Genomic DNA, 17010 nt, shown 5'->3' with positions numbered 1-17010 from the left:
TCGCAAGGCCACGAGAGTAAAATTGCTTTAAAAAATAAAAAAAATGTAAAAAAATGTTTTTTTTTGGTTTAGGGTGGTTGCTAGGGAGCTCTTAGTGGTTGCTAGGGTGCTGAAACTGGTTGCTATGGTGTGGCTATGAAGATTTTAGGCCATTACTTATTGGCTGCTTGATAATATAAATCCTCTGAGGGAGAGAGAGAGGGAGAGACGCAGGGGTGTCAGGCCCCTTGGAGTCTGTGTGTGTGAAAACGTCGGTTGGGATTCAAATATTTTTAGAACTCCCAATGTAAAGTCAATGGGACTTTTTTGGCCGCTTTTTCGTCCGCTGTGCGAACATCGTACACCCGATCGCTTAGAAAAGTCATAGCACACCTCTCCTCAACGAGCCGCTCGATTTGACGCCTCACTCAGGGGTCTGTGACAAACGGTGCGGGGCGCATTACGCGCCAAACTTTTGTCCAGAATAATAAAAAGAAGTAAAAGAATAATAATAAGTATGAGCAATAACAATAGTGATGCTTTCAAAAAAGCACCACTAACTAGATGCGAAAGTTCGTCGAGACAAACTTTAAGTTGGCTTGAGAAAGTTTGGACCAGAAAGTTTTTTGCTAGGCGGTTGCTAGGGTATTCTGAGTGGTTGCTAGGCGGTTGCTAGGATATTTCTGGTGGTTGCTAGGGTCTTTTGGGTGGTTGCTAGGCGGTTGCTAGGGTGTTTTGGGTGGTTGCTAGGGTGTTCTGGGTGGTTGCTAGGCGGTTGCTAGGGTGTTCTGGGTGGTTACTAAGGTGTTCTGGGTGGTTGCTAGGCGGTTGCTAGGATATTTTGGGTGGTTGCTAGGGTCTTTTGGGTGGTTTATAGGCGGTTGCTAGGGTATTTTAGGTGGTTGCTAGGGTATTTTAGGTGGTTGCTAGGGTATTTTGGGTGGTTGCTAGGCGGTTGCTAGGGTATTTTGGGTGGTTGCTAGGGTCTTTTGGGTAGTTGCTAGGCGGTTTCTAAGATATTTTCGGTGGTTGCTAGGGTCTTTTGGGTGGTTGCTAGGCGGTTGCTAGGGTATTTTGGGTGGTTGCTAGGGTGTTCTGGGTGGTTGCTAGGCGGTTGCTAGGGTGTTCTGGGTGGTTACTAGGGTGTTCTGGGTGGTTGCTAGGCGGTTGCTAGGATATTTTGGGTGGTTGCTAGGGTCTTTTGGGTGGTTGATAGGCGGTTGCTAGGGTATTTTAGGTGGTTGCTAGGGTATTTTAGGTGGTTGATAGGGTATTCTGGGTGGTTGCTAGGCGGTTGCTAGGGCATTTTGGGTGGTTGCTAGGGTCTTTTGGGTAGTTGCTTGGCGGTTTCTAAGATATTTTCGGTGGTTGCTAGGGTCTTTTGGGTGGTTGCTAGGCGGTTGCTAGGGTATTTTGGGTGGTTGCTAGGGTGTTCTGGGTGGTTGCTAGGCGGTTGTAGGGTGTTCTGGGTGGTTGCTAGGCGGTTGCTAGGATATTTTGGGTGGTTGCTAGGGTGTTTTGGGTGGTTGTTAGGCAGTTGCTAGGGTGTTCTGAGTGGTTGCTATGGTGTTGCTAGGCGGTTGCTAAGGTATTCTGGGTGGTTGCTAGGCGGTTGCTAGGGTGTTCTGGGTGGTTGCTATGGTGTTGCTAGGCGGTTGCTAAGGTATTCTGGGTGGTTGCTAGGCGGTTGCTAGGGTGTTCTGGGTGGTTGCTATGGTGTTGCTAGGCGGTTGCTAGGGTATTTTGGGTGGTTGCTAGGCGGTTGCTAGGGTGTTCTGGGTGGTTGCTATGGTGTTGCTAGGCGGTTGCTAAGGTATTCTGGGTGGTTGCTAGGCGGTTGCTAGGGTGTTCTGGGTGGTTGCTATGGTGTTGCTAGGCGGTTGCTAGGGTGTTCTGGGTTGTTGCTAGGCAGTTGCTAGGTGTTCTGGGTGGTTGCTAGGCAGTTGCTAGGGTGTTCTGGCTGTTTGCTAGGTGTTCTGGGTGGTTGCTAGGCAGTTGCTAGGGTGTTCTTGGTGGTTGCTATGGTGTTGCTAGGCGGTTGCTAAGGTATTCTGGGTGGTTGCTAGGCGGTTGCTAGGGTGTTCTGGGTGGTTGCTATGGTGTTGCTAGGCGGTTGCTAGGGTATTTTGGGTGGTTGCTAGGCGGTTGCTAGGGTGTTCTGGGTGGTTGCTATGGTGTTGCTAGGCGGTTGCTAAGGTATTCTGGGTGGTTGCTAGGCGGTTGCTAGGGTGTTCTGGGTGGTTGCTATGGTGTTGCTAGGCGGTTGCTAGGTGTTCTGGGTTGTTGCTAGGCAGTTGCTAGGTGTTCTGGGTGGTTGCTAGGCAGTTGCTAGGGTGTTCTGGCTGTTTGCTAGGTGTTCTGGGTGGTTGCTAGGCAGTTGCTAGGTGTTCTGGGGGGTTGCTAGGCAGTTGCTAGGGTGTTCTGGGTGGTTGCTAGGGTATATTTGGTGGTTACTAGAGCATTTCTAGACGTTGCTAGGGTGTTCAAGATGGTTGCTAAGGTATTTTTGGTAGTTGCTATGGTGTTACTAGGTGGTTGGTAGTTGTCAAAGATGGTTACTATGGAGTTTTTATAGAGTTCTTAAAATCTTTAATAACGAGTGCCTTCAGTACGGCACTCGGCCTGCGGCCTCGTGCCTATGGCCGAATAGGCACAAGCATGGAGCAATATCGCAAGGCCACGAGTGTAATATTGCGTTAAAAAATACAAAAAAATGTAAAAAAAATTTTTTTTTGGTTTAGGGTGGTTGCTAGGGAGCTCTTAGTGGTTGCTAGGGTGCTGAAACTGGTTGCTATGGTGTGGCTATGAAGATTTTAGGCCATTACTTATTGGTTGCTTGATAATATAAATCCTCTGAGGGAGAGAGAGAGGGAGAGACGCAGGGCTGTCAGGCCCTTTGGAGTCTGTGTGTGTGAAAACGGCAGTTTGGATTCAAATGTTTTTAGAACTCCCCAATGTAAGTCAATGGGAGTTTTTCCGAGTTTTGATCGTCATTTTTAGGAAAACCGTAAGTCCGATCAGTCTGAAAAGATATAGCAACGCGAGTCAGATCAGTTTGAGTGTCTGAGCCGAGTTTGGAGTATGTAGAGTTAAAGCTCTAGGAGGAGTTTCATATAGAAATTTTAGTCTCGGAATAATAATAATAACTAGATGCGAAAGTTCGTCGAGACAAACTTTAAGTTGGCTTGAGAAAGTTTGGACCAGAAAGTTTTTTGCAAGGCGGTTGCTAGGGTATTCTGAGTGGTTGCTAGGCGGTTGCTAGGATATTTCTGGTGGTTGCTAGGGTCTTTTGGGTGGTTGCTAGGCGGTTGCTAGGGTATTTTGGGTGGTTGCTAAGGTGTTCTGGGTGGTTGCTAGGCGGTTGCTAGGGTGTTCTGGGTGGTTACTAGGGTGTTCTGGGTGGTTGCTAGGCGGTTGCTAGGATATTTTGGGTGGTTGCTAGGCGGTTGCTAGGGTATTTTGGGTGGTTGCTAGGGTGTTCTGGGTGGTTGCTAGGCGGTTGCTAGGGTGTTCTGGGTGGTTACTAGGGTGTTCTGGGTGGTTGCTAGGCGGTTGCTAGGATATTTTGGGTGGTTGCTAGGGTCTTTTGGGTGGTTGATAGGCGGTTGCTAGGGTATTTTAGGTGGTTGCTAGGGTATTTTAGGTGGTTGATAGGGTATTCTGGGTGGTTGCTAGGCGGTTGCTAGGGCATTTTGGGTGGTTGCTAGGGTCTTTTGGGTAGTTGCTAGGCGGTTTCTAAGATATTTTCGGTGGTTGCTAGGGTCTTTTGGGTGGTTGCTAGGCGGTTGCTAGGGTATTTTGGGTGGTTGCTAGGGTGTTCTGGGTGGTTGCTAGGCGGTTGTAGGGTGTTCTGGGTGGTTGCTAGGCGGTTGCTAGGATATTTTGGGTGGTTGCTAGGGTGTTCTGGGTGGTTGTTAGGCAGTTGCTAGGGTGTTCTGAGTGGTTGCTATGGTGTTGCTAGGCGGTTGCTAAGGTATTCTGGGTGGTTGCTAGGCGGTTGCTAGGGTGTTCTGGGTGGTTGCTATGGTGTTGCTAGGCGGTTGCTAAGGTATTCTGGGTGGTTGCTAGGCGGTTGCTAGGGTGTTCTGGGTGGTTGCTATGGTGTTGCTAGGCGGTTGCTAGGGTGTTCTGGGTTGTTGCTAGGCAGTTGCTAGGTGTTCTGGGTGGTTGCTAGGCAGTTGCTAGGGTGTTCTGGCTGTTTTCTAGGTGTTCTGGGTGGTTGCTAGGCAGTTGCTAGGTGTTCTGGGGGGTTGCTAGGCAGTTGCTAGGGTGTTCTGGGTGGTTGCTAGGGTATATTTGGTGGTTACTAGAGCATTTCTAGATGTTGCTAGGGTGTTCAAGATGGTTGCTAAGGTATTTTTGGTAGTTGCTATGGTGTTACTAGGTGGTTGGTAGTTGTCAAAGATGGTTACTATGGAGTTTTTATAGAGTTCTTAAAATCTTTAATAACGAGTGCCTTCAGTACGGCACTCGGCCTGCGGCCTCGTGCCTATGGCCGAATAGGCACAAGCATGGAGCAATATCGCAAGGCCACGAGTGTAATATTGCGTTAAAAAATACAAAAAAATGTAAAAAAAATTTTTTTTTGGTTTAGGGTGGTTGCTAGGGAGCTCTTAGTGGTTGCTAGGGTGCTGAAACTGGTTGCTATGGTGTGGCTATGAAGATTTTAGGCCATTACTTATTGGTTGCTTGATAATATAAATCCTCTGAGGGAGAGAGAGAGGGAGAGACGCAGGGCTGTCAGGCCCTTTGGAGTCTGTGTGTGTGAAAACGGCAGTTTGGATTCAAATGTTTTTAGAACTCCCCAATGTAAGTCAATGGGAGTTTTTCCGAGTTTTGATCGTCATTTTTAGGAAAACCGTAAGTCCGATCAGTCTGAAAAGATATAGCAACGCGAGTCAGATCAGTTTGAGTGTCTGAGCCGAGTTTGGAGTATGTAGAGTTAAAGCTCTAGGAGGAGTTTCATATAGAAATTTTAGTCTCGGAATAATAATAATAATAATAACTAGATGCGAAAGTTCGTCGAGACAAACTTTAAGTTGGCTTGAGAAAGTTTGGACCAGAAAGTTTTTTGCTAGGCGGTTGCTAGGGTATTCTGAGTGGTTGCTAGGCGGTTGCTAGGATATTTCTGGTGGTTGCTAGGGTCTTTTGGGTGGTTGCTAGGCGGTTGCTAGGATATTTTGGGTGGTTGCTAGGGTCTTTTGGGTGGTTTATAGGCGGTTGCTAGGGTATTTTAGGTGGTTGCTAGGGTATTTTAGGTGGTTGCTAGGGTATTCTGGGTGGTTGCTAGGCGGTTGCTAGGGTATTTTGGGTGGTTGCTAGGCGGTTTCTAAGATATTTTCGGTGGTTGCTAGGGTCTTTTGGGTGGTTGCTAGGCGGTTGCTAGGGTATTTTGGGTGGTTGCTAGGGTGTTCTGGGTGGTTGCTAGGCGGTTGTAGGGTGTTCTGGGTGGTTACTAGGGTGTTCTGGGTGGTTGCTAGGCGGTTGCTAGGATATTTTGGGTGGTTGCTAGGGTCTTTTGGGTGGTTGATAGGCGGTTGCTAGGGTATTTTAGGTGGTTGCTAGGGTATTTTAGGTGGTTGATAGGGTATTCTGGGTGGTTGCTAGGCGGTTGCTAGGGTGTTCTGGGTGGTTGCTATGGTGTTGCTAGGCGGTTGCTAAGGTATTCTGGGTGGTTGCTAGGCGGTTGCTAGGGTGTTCTGGGTGGTTGCTATGGTGTTGCTAGGCGGTTGCTAGGGTGTTCTGGGTTGTTGCTAGGCAGTTGCTAGGTGTTCTGGGTGGTTGCTAGGCAGTTGCTAGGGTGTTCTGGCTGTTTGCTAGGTGTTCTGGGTGGTTGCTAGGCAGTTGCTAGGTGTTCTGGGGGGTTGCTAGGCAGTTGCTAGGGTGTTCTGGGTGGTTGCTAGGGTATATTTGGTGGTTACTAGAGCATTTCTAGATGTTGCTAGGGTGTTCAAGATGGTTGCTAAGGTATTTTTGGTAGTTGCTATGGTGTTACTAGGTGGTTGGTAGTTGTCAAAGATGGTTACTATGGAGTTTTTATAGAGTTCTTAAAATCTTTAATAACGAGTGCCTTCAGTACGGCACTCGGCCTGCGGCCTCGTGCCTATGGCCGAATAGGCACAAGCATGGAGCAATATCGCAAGGCCACGAGTGTAATATTGCGTTAAAAAATACAAAAAAATGTAAAAAAAATTTTTTTTTGGTTTAGGGTGGTTGCTAGGGAGCTCTTAGTGGTTGCTAGGGTGCTGAAACTGGTTGCTATGGTGTGGCTATGAAGATTTTAGGCCATTACTTATTGGTTGCTTGATAATATAAATCCTCTGAGGGAGAGAGAGAGGGAGAGACGCAGGGCTGTCAGGCCCTTTTGAGTCTGTGTGTGTGAAAACGGCAGTTTGGATTCAAATGTTTTTAGAACTCCCCAATGTAAGTCAATGGGAGTTTTTCCGAGTTTTGATCGTCATTTTTAGGAAAACCGTAAGTCCGATCAGTCTGAAAAGATATAGCAACGCGAGTCAGATCAGTTTGAGTGTCTGAGCCGAGTTTGGAGTATGTAGAGTTAAAGCTCTAGGAGGAGTTTCATATAGAAATTTTAGTCTCGGAATAATAATAATAACTAGATATGAAAGTTCGTCGAGACAAACTTTAAGTTGGCTTGAGAAAGTTTGGACCGGAAAGTTTTTTGCTAGGCGGTTGTTAGGATGTTATGGGTGGTCGCTATGGTGTTGCTAGGCGGTTGCTAAGGTATTCTGGGTGGTTGCTAGGCGGTTGCTAGGGTATTTTGGGTGGTTGCTAGGGTGTTTTGGGTGGTTGCTAGGCGGTTGCTAGGGTCTTTTGTGTGGTTGCTAGGCGGTTGCTAGGTGGTTGCTAGGGTGTTCTGGGTGGTTGCTAGGATATTTTTGGTGGTTGCTAGGGTCTTTTGGGTGGTTGCTAGGGTCTTTTGGGTGGTTGCTAGGCGGTTGCTAGGGTGTTTTGGGTGGTTGCTAGGATCTTTTGGGTGGTTGCTAGGCGGTTGCTAGGGTATTTTGGGTGGTTGCTAGGGTGTTCTGGGTGGTTGCTAGGCAGTTGCTAGGGTGTTATGGGTGGTTGCTATGGTGTTGCTAGGTGGTTGCTAAGGTATTTTGGGTGGTTGCTAGGGTGTTCTGGGTGGTTGCTAGGCAGTTGCTAGGGTGTTCTGGGTGGTTGCTATGGTGTTGCTAGGCGTTGCTAAGGTATTCTGGGTGGTTGCTAGGTGGTGGCCAGGGTGTTCTGGGTGGTTGCTAGGCTGTTTTGGGTGGTTGCTAGGGTATTCTGGGTGGTTGCTAGGGTCTTTTGGGTGGTTGCTAGGCGGTTGCTAGGGTGTTTTGGGTGGTTGCTAGGGTCTTTTGGGTGGTTGCTAGGGTCTTTTGGGTGGTTGCTAGGCAGTTGCTAGGGTCTTTTGGGTGGTTGCTAGGGTATTCAGGGCGGTTGATATGGTGTTGCTAGGTGGTTGGTAGTTGTCACAGATGGTTACTATGGAGTTTTTATAGAGTTCTTAGCATGATCTTGGCATGATTTAACACTTAACTAATCGCTATTAGCATGTAGCTATTCACTGCTAGCATGTGTAGCATGTTGGAAGTGCTGTTTGCTAGCATGAGTCAAAAGAGCCAAACCTCATCTCTATACGATGCTCTGATACAGAGATATAGGTCTTGCAAAACGGTTGCTAGGGTACTCAAGTTTGGTTGCTATGGAGTTGCTTGGGAGCTGGGAGCTTTAAACTTAAGAAGTTTAAATTGGTTTAAAGTTTAAAGTAGTTTGAAGTTTATGACAGAGATAGATAGATAAATAAGTTATATAGATACACACACACACACACACACACACACACACTCACTCAGACTACCTCGCTCACACACTCACTCAGACACACACACACACACACACACTCTCAGAGTTTATGAGTTTAGAGTTTATAAGTGTATAAATTGATGAGTTTATAAGTGTATGAGTTTTTGAGTTTAGAGTTTATGTTTAAATGAGTTTAGAGTTCAGAGTTTATTAATTTATGAGTTTAAGAGTTCATAAGTCTATGAATTCATGAGTTTATTAGTTAATTAGTTATTAAATTTAAGTTAATTAGTTTATAAGTGTATGAGATTAGAGTTTATTAGTTTAAATTAGTTTCATTGGCTAATATATATAGAACGGCAGTTTGGTTTAGTCTTCAAGGTGTTAAGATTTGAATTTTTGTCGGTTGGTGAGTTTGAATCTGGATTTGAATTTTTTAGAACTCCCCAATGTAAGTCAATGGGAGTTTTTCTGAGTTTTGATCGTCATTTTTAGGAAAACCGTAAGTCCGATCAGTCTGAAAAGATATAGCACACCGAGTCAGATCTGTTTGAGTGTCTGAGCCGATTTTGGAGTATGTAGAGTTAAAGCTCTAGGAGGAGTTTGAGTCAGATTTTTTAGTAAGAAGAATAATAATAATAAGTTTAAATAGGATTTCAATATGTTGGCTTTCTCAAGCCAACTTAATAATAATAATAATAATAATAAGTTTAAATAGGATTTCAATATGTTGGCTCTCTCAAGCCAACTTAATAATAATAATAATAAGTTTAAATAGGATTTCAATATGTTGGCTCTCTCAAGCCAACTTAATAATAATAATAATAAGTTTAAATAGGATTTCAATATGTTGGCTCTCTCAAGCCAACTTAATAATAATAATAATAAGTTTAAATAGGATTTCAATATGTTGGCTCTCTCAAGCCAACTTAACTAGAATGTACATTTCCTGAAGAAAATGTGAAGTGGTGCTTGCAGTGGCAAAATTCGCCACTGGGCAGATGCTAACACAATTGACATGTTGTGATACCATGATATACCACATTTTAGCATTATTTACCTTGATTTACCATGTTTCTAAGATGATTTATTACGATTTAACACATTCCAGCATGATTTACTATGATTAACATGTTGTTAGAATGATGCTAGCAGGATTAGCATGTTGTTAGCATGATTAGCATGTTGGTTGGATGATGCTAGCATGATTAGCATGTTGCTACCATGCTTTTAACAAGATGCTAGCATGATTAGCATGTTGCTAGCATGTTTTTAGCTAGATGCTAACATGATTAGCATGTTGCTAGCATGATTAGCATGTTGCTAGCATGATGCTAGCTTGATTAGCATTATGCTAACATTATGCTAGCTTGATTAGCATGTTGTTAACATGATGCTAGCTTTATTAGCATGTTGGTAGCCTAATGCTAGCATGATTAGCATGTTGCTAGCATGATGCTAGCTTGATTAGCATGTTTGCTAGCATGATTAGCATGTTGCTAGCATGGTGCTAGCTTGATTAGCATGTTGGTAGCCTAATGCTAGCATGATTAGCATGTTGCTAGCATGATGCTAGCTTGATTAGCATGTTTGCTAGCATGATTAGCATGTTGCTAGCATGGTGCTAGCTTGATTAGCATGTTGCTAGCATAATGCTAGCATGATTAGCATGTTGCTAGCATGATGCTAGCTTGATTAGCATGATGCTAACATTATGTTAGCTTGATTAGCATGATGCTAACATTATACTAGCTTGATTAGCATGTTGCTAGCATAATGCTAGCATGATTAGCATGTTGCTAGCATGATGCTAGCTTGATTAGCATGATGCTAACATTATGCTAGCTTGATTAGCATGATGCTAACATTATGCTAGCTTGATTAGCATGTTGTTAGCATGATGCTAGCTTTATTAGCATGTTGGTAGCATAATGCTAGCATGATTAGCATGTTGCTAGCATGATGTTAGCTTGATTAGCATGTTGCCAGCATGTTTTTAGCAAGATGCTGTTGCCAGGTGGTTGCTAGGGTGTTCTGGGTGGTTGCTATGGTGTTGCTAGGCAGTTGCTAAGGTGTTCTGGGTGGTTGCTAGGCAGTTGCTAGGGTATTCTTGGTGGTTGCTAGGCAGTTGCTAGGGTATTCTTGGTGGTTGCTAGGGCGTTGCTAGGTGGTTGCTAGGGTGTTCTGGGTGGTTGCTATGGTGTTGCTAGGCAGTTGCTATGGTATTCTGGGTGGATACTAGGGCATTGCTAGGCAGTTGCTAGGGTGTTCTGGGTGGTTGCTAGGTGTTCTGGGTGGTTGCTAGGCAGTTGCTAGGTGTTCTAGGTGGTTGCTAGGCAGTTGCTAGGGTGTTCTGGGTGCTTGCTAGAGTTTTTTGTGGTTACTAGAGCATTTCTAGACGTTACTAGGGTGTTCAGGGTGGTTGCTAAGGTGTTTTTGTTAGTTGCTATGGTGTTACTAGGTGGTTGGTAGTTGTCAAATATGGTTACTATGGAGTTTTTATAGAGTTCTTAAAATCTTTAATAACGAGTGCCTTCAGTACGGCACGAGGCCTGCGGCCTCGTGCCTATGGTCGAATAGGCACAAGCATGGAGCGATATCGCAAGGCCACGAGAGTAAAATTGCTTTAAAAAATATAAAAAAAATAAAAAAATGTTTTTTTTTGGTTTAGGGTGGTTGCTAGGGAGCTCTTAGTGGTTGCTAGGGTACTGAAACTGGTTGCTAGGGTGTGGCTATGAAGATTTTAGGCCATAACTTATTGGCTGCTTGATAATATAAATCCTCTGAGGGAGAGAGAGAGGGAGAGACGCAGGGGTGTCAGGCCCTTTGGAGTGGTGTGTGTGTGAAAACGTCGGTTGGGATTTGAATTTTTTTAGAATGCCCAATGTAAAGTCAATGGGGACTTTTTTGGCCGCTTTTTCGTCCGCTGTGCGAACATCGTACACCCGATCGCTTAGAAAAGTCATAGCACACCTCTCCTCAATGAGCCGGTCGATTTGACACTTCACTCAGGGGTCTGTGACAAACGGTGCGGGGCGAGTTTCGCGCCAAACTTTGTCCAGAATAATAATAATAATAATAATAATAACTAGAATGTACATTTCCTGAAGAAAATGTGAAGTGGTGCTTGCAGTGGCAAAATTCGCCACTCGGTTGCTAGGGTGTTGTACTTGATTGCATACGAGCAAACAACCATGTCTGTACGATGTTGTGGAGCTGAAATATGGCTTCTATATGTTGCAATATGGTTGCTAGGTGGCTCTAAATGGTTGCTAGGGTGTGAATACACAGTTACCATGGTGATATTTACAGACTGTTTTCCAACCGAAACTAATGAGCCAACCCCCATCTCTATACAATATTCTGATGCAGAGATGTAGGTATTGTAAAATGGTTGTTAGGGTACTCTGTTTGGTTGCTATGGAGTTGCTTGGCAGCTGCTAATGATGAAACTACAAAGGTTGCTTGTCAGTATGAATGATATAAACCAACTCCCATCTCTATACGATGTTCTGATGCAGAGATACGTTTTGCTAAACGGTTGCTAGGGTACTCTATTTGGTTGCTAGCGAGTGGCTTGTCAGCTACCAATCATGAAACTCTAAAGGCTTCTTGTCACTATGAATGATATAAACCAACTCCCATGTCTCTGCGACATTCAGAATGGAAGATATGCCTCTTTGGATTTTGGTTGCTAGGGTGTACTCTGTTTGGTTGCTATGTAGTTACTTGGCAGCTGCCAATGATGCAATTCCAAAGGCTTCTTGTCACTATGAATGATATAAACCAACTCCTATGCCTCTGTGACATTCAGAATGGAAGATATCCCTCTTTGGATTTTGGTTGCTAGGGTACTCTATTTGGTTGCTATGGAGTTGCTTGACAGCTGCCAATGATGAAACTGCAAAGGCTTCTTGTTATTATGAATGATATAAACCAACTCCCATGCTTCTGTGACATTCAGAATGGAAGATATCCCTCTTTGGATTTTGGTTGCTAGGGTACTCTGTTTGGTTGCTAGGGAGTGGCTTGGCAGCTGCTAATCATGAAACTCCAAAGGCTGCTTGTCAGTATGAATGATATAAACCAACTCCCATGTCTCTGTGACATTCAGAATGGAAGATATGCCTCTTTGGATTTTGGTTGCTAGGGTACTCTGTTTGGTTGCTATGGAGTTACTTGGCAGCTGCAAATGATGAAATTCCAAAGGCTTCTTGTCAGTATGAATGATATAAGCCAACTCCCATGCCTCTGTGACATTCAGAATGGAAGATATCCCTCTTTGGATTTTGGTTGCTAGGGTACTCTGTTTGTTTGCTAGGGAGTGTCTTGTCAGCTGCCAATCATGAAACTCCAAAGGCTGCTTGTCAGTATGAATGATATAAACCAACTCCCATGCCTCTGCGACATTCAGAATGAAAGATATACCTCTTTGGATTTTGGTTGCTAGGGTACTCTGTTTGGTTGCTATGGGGTTACTTGGCAGCTGCTAATGATGACACTGCAAAGGCTTCTTGTTAGTATAAATGATATAAACCAACTCCCATCTCTATACGATGTTCTGATACAGAGATATACGTTTTGCTAAACGGTTGCTAGGGTACTCTATTTGGTTGCTAGGGAGTGGCTTGGCAGCTGCCAATGATGAAACTGCAAAGGCTTCTTGTCACTATGAATTATATAAACCAACTCCCATTTCTCTGTGACATTCAGAATGGAAGATATACCTCTTTGAATTTTGGTTGATAGGGTACTCTGTTTGGTTGCTATGGAGTTGCTTGGCAGCTGCAAATGATGAAACTGAAATGGCTTCTTGTCACTATGAATGATATAAACCAACTCCCATGCCTCTGTGACATTCAGAATGGAGGATATCCCTCTTTGGATTTTGGTTGCTAAGGTGCTCGACAATGGTTGCTAGGGAGGGGCTAGCAAGTGGTGTGGTGTCTCTTGAATGGCTGTTTGCTGCCCTGAGTCAAACTTGTGTTAACCCCATCTCTTTATGATGTTCTAATGCAGAGATATAAGTCTTGCAAAATAGTTGCTAGGGTACTCTGTTTGGTTGCTAGGGAGTGGTTTGGCAGCTGCCAATCATAAAACTCCAAAGGCTGCTTGTCAGTATGAATGATATAAACCAACTCCCATGCCTCTGTGACATTCAGAATGGAAGATATCCCTCTATGGTTTTGGTTGCTAGGGTACTCTGTTTGGTTGCTATGGAGTTGCTTGGCAGCTGCCAATGATGAAACTGCAAAGGCTGCTTGCCACTATAAATGATATAAACCAACTCCCATGCCTCTGTGACATTCAGAATGGAAGATATCCCTCTTTGGATTTTGGTTGCTAGGGTACTCTGTTTGGTTGCTAGGAAGTGGCTTGGCAGCTGCCAATCATGAAACTCCAAAGGCTGCTTGTCAGTATGAATGATATAAACCAACTCCCATCTCTATACGATGTTCTGATACAGAGATATTTGTTTTGCTAAACGGTTGTTAGGGTACTCTGTTTGGTTGCAAGGGAGTGGCTTGGCAGCTGCCAATCATGAAACTGCAAAGGCTTCTTGTCACTATGAATGATATAAACCAACTCCCATTTCTCTGTGACATTCAGAATGGCAGATATCCCTCTTTGGATTTTGGTTGCTAGTGTACTCTGTTTGGTTGCTATGGAGTAGCTTGGCAGACACCAATCATGAAACTCCAAATGCTGCTTGTCAGTATGAATGAGATAAACCAACTCCCATGCCTCTGAGACATTCAGAATGGAAGATATGCCTCTTTGAATTTTGGTTGCTAGCGTAATCTGTTTGGTTGCTATGGAGTTGCTTGACAGCTGCCAATGATGAAACTGCAAAGGCTTCTTGTCACTATGAATGATATAAACAAACTCCCATGCCTCTGTGACATTCAGAATGGAAGATATCCCTCTTTGGATTTTGGTTGCTAAGGTGCTCGATAATGGTTGCTATGGAGTGGCTAGGAGGTGTTGAGGTGATTCATGATTGGCTTTTTGCTGCCCCGAGTCAAATGAGACCACCCTCATGTTTCTATGACAATTCAGTCTGGAGATATCCCTTTGAACTCTTTCAATGAAAGTCTATGGGACTTGTTGCTAAGGTGCTCTAAATTGTTGCTAGGGCGTGGCTTGATAGCTTCACAATGATCCTGAGAGACTGATTGGTCATCTGAGTAAAATGAGCCCACCCCCTTGTCTCTATGACACTGTGATCCAGAGCTACGTTCAATACAAAATCCCTATGCAATGTGTTTGGTTGCTAGGAAGTGGCTTGGCAGCTGCCAATCATGAAACTCCAAAGGCTGCTTGTCAGTATGAATGATATAAACCAACTCCCATCTCTATACGATGTTCTGATACAGAGATATTTGTTTTGCTAAACGGTTGTTAGGGTACTCTGTTTGGTTGCTAGGGAGTGGCTTGGCAGCTGCCAATCATGAAACTGCAAAGGCTTCTTGTCACTATGAATGATATAAACCAACTCCCATTTCTCTGTGACATTCAGAATGGCAGATATCCCTCTTTGGATTTTGGTTGCTAGTGTACTCTGTTTGGTTGCTATGGAGTAGCTTGGCAGACACCAATCATGAAACTCCAAATGCTGCTTGTCAGTATGAATGAGATAAACCAACTCCCATGCCTCTGAGACATTCAGAATGGAAGATATGCCTCTTTGAATTTTGGTTGCTAGCGTAATCTGTTTGGTTGCTATGGAGTTGCTTGACAGCTGCCAATGATGAAACTGCAAAGGCTTCTTGTCACTATGAATGATATAAACAAACTCCCATGCCTCTGTGACATTCAGAATGGAAGATATCCCTCTTTGGATTTTGGTTGCTAAGGTGCTCGATAATGGTTGCTATGGAGTGGCTAGGAGGTGTTGAGGTGATTCATGATTGGCTTTTTGCTGCCCCGAGTCAAATGAGACCACCCTCATGTTTCTATGACAATTCAGTCTGGAGATATCCCTTTGAACTCTTTCAATGAAAGTCTATGGGACTTGTTGCTAAGGTGCTCTAAATTGTTGCTAGGGCGTGGCTTGATAGCTTCACAATGATCCTGAGAGACTGATTGGTCATCTGAGTAAAATGAGCCCACCCCCTTGTCTCTATGACACTGTGATCCAGAGCTACGTTCAATACAAAATCCCTATGCAATGTGTAGGACGGCCCATTTCATGGGCCGTCCTACACCATTGTAAGTCAATGGGAAACTTTGGGATGCTCCTGCACTCCAGGGGTGCAACTTTTACCCCATTGTGAGGTATGTTCCTACAGAGCCTGTCAGCCTCTTCAAATGTGGCAAATCACACGTTTCTGCGAAATCCTCGCTCAGAGCTATGAGTGGTCAAAGTTTGTTGCAATGTTAAGTCAATGGGACTTTTTTGGCCGCTTTTTCGCCCCTGGGGTGAACACCGCACCCCCGATCGCTTATAAAAGTCATAGCACACCTCTCCTCAATGAGCCGATCGATTTGACACCTCACTCAGGGGTCTGTGACAAACGGTGCGGGGCGAGTTACGCGCCAAACTTTTGTGTGGAAGAATAATAATAAAAAGAATAATAAGTATGAGCAATAACAATAGTGATGCCTTGCTTTCAGCAAGCACCACTAATAATAAGAATAACTAGAATGTACATTTCCTGAAGAAAATGTGAAGTGGTGCTTGCAGTGGCAAAACTCGCCACTCGGTTGCTAGGGTGTTGTACTTGATTGCATACGAGCCAACAACCACGTCTGTACGATGTTGTGGAGCTGAAATATGGCTTCTATATGTTGCAATATGGTTGCTAGGTGGCTCTAAATGGTTGCTAGGGTGTGAATACACAGTTACCATGGTGATATTTACAGACTGTTTTCCAACCGAAACTAATGAGCCAACCCCCATCTCTATACAATATTCTGATGCAGAGATGTAGGTCTTGTAAAATGGTTGCTAGGGTACTCTGTTTGGTTGCTATGGAGGTGCTTGGCAGCTGCTAATGATGAAACTACAAAGGCTTCTTGTCAGTATGAATGATATAAACCAACTCCCATCTCTATACGATGTTCTGATGCAGAGATATACGTTTTGCTAAACGGTTGCTAGGGTACTCTATTTGGTTGCTAGCGAGTGGCTTGTCAGCTGCCAATCATGAAACTCTAAAGGCTTCTTGTCACTATGAATGATATAAACCAACTCCCATGTCTCTGCGACATTCAGAATGAAAGATATACCTCTTTGGATTTTGGTTGCTAGGGTACTCTGTTTGGTTGCTATGGGGTTACTTGGCAGCTGCTAATGATGAAACTGCAAAGGCTTCTTGTTAGTATAAATGATATAAACCAACTCCCATCTCTATACGATGTTCTGATACAGAGATATACGTTTTGCTAAACGGTTGCTAGGGTACTCTGTTTGGTTGCTAGGGAGTGGCTTGGCAGCTGCCAATGATGAAACTGCAAAGGCTTCTTGTCACTATGAATTATATAAACCAACTCCCATTTCTCTGTGACATTCAGAATGGAAGATATACCTCTTTGAATTTTGGTTAATAGGGTACTCTGTTTGGTTGCTATGGAGTTGCTTGGCAGCTGCCAATGATGAAACTGAAATGGCTTCTTGTCACTATGAATGATATAAACCAACTCCCATGCCTCTGTGACATTCAGAATGGAGGATATCCCTCTTTGGATTTTGGTTGCTAAGGTGCTCGACAATGGTTGCTAGGGAGGGGCTAGCAAGTGGTGTGGTGTCTCTTGAATGGCTGTTTGCTGCCCTGAGTCAAACTTGTGTTAACCCCATCTCTTTATGATGTTCTAATGCAGAGATATAAGTCTTGCAAAATAGTTGCTAGGGTACTCTGTTTGGTTGCTAGGGAGTGGTTTGGCAGCTGCCAATCATAAAACTCCAAAGGCTGCTTGTCAGTATGAATGATATAAACCAACTCCCATGCCTCTGTGACATTCAGAATGGAAGATATCCCTCTATGGTTTTGGTTGCTAGGGTACTCTGTTTGGTTGCTATGGAGTTGCTTGGCAGCTGCCAATGATGAAACTGCAAAGGCTGCTTGCCACTATAAATGATATAAACCAACTCCCATGCCTCTGTGACATTCAGAATGGAAGATATCCCTCTTTGGATTTTGGTTGCTAGGGTACTCTGTTTGGTTGCTAGGAAGTGGCTTGGCAGCTGCCAATCATGAAACTCCAAAGGCTGCTTGTCAG

Source organism: Abramis brama, assembly GCF_963993115.1.
Source record: "Abramis brama genome assembly, chromosome: 8".
NCBI lineage: Eukaryota > Metazoa > Chordata > Actinopteri > Cypriniformes > Leuciscidae > Abramis > Abramis brama.
Note: the sequence above shows the minus strand (reverse complement) of the source record.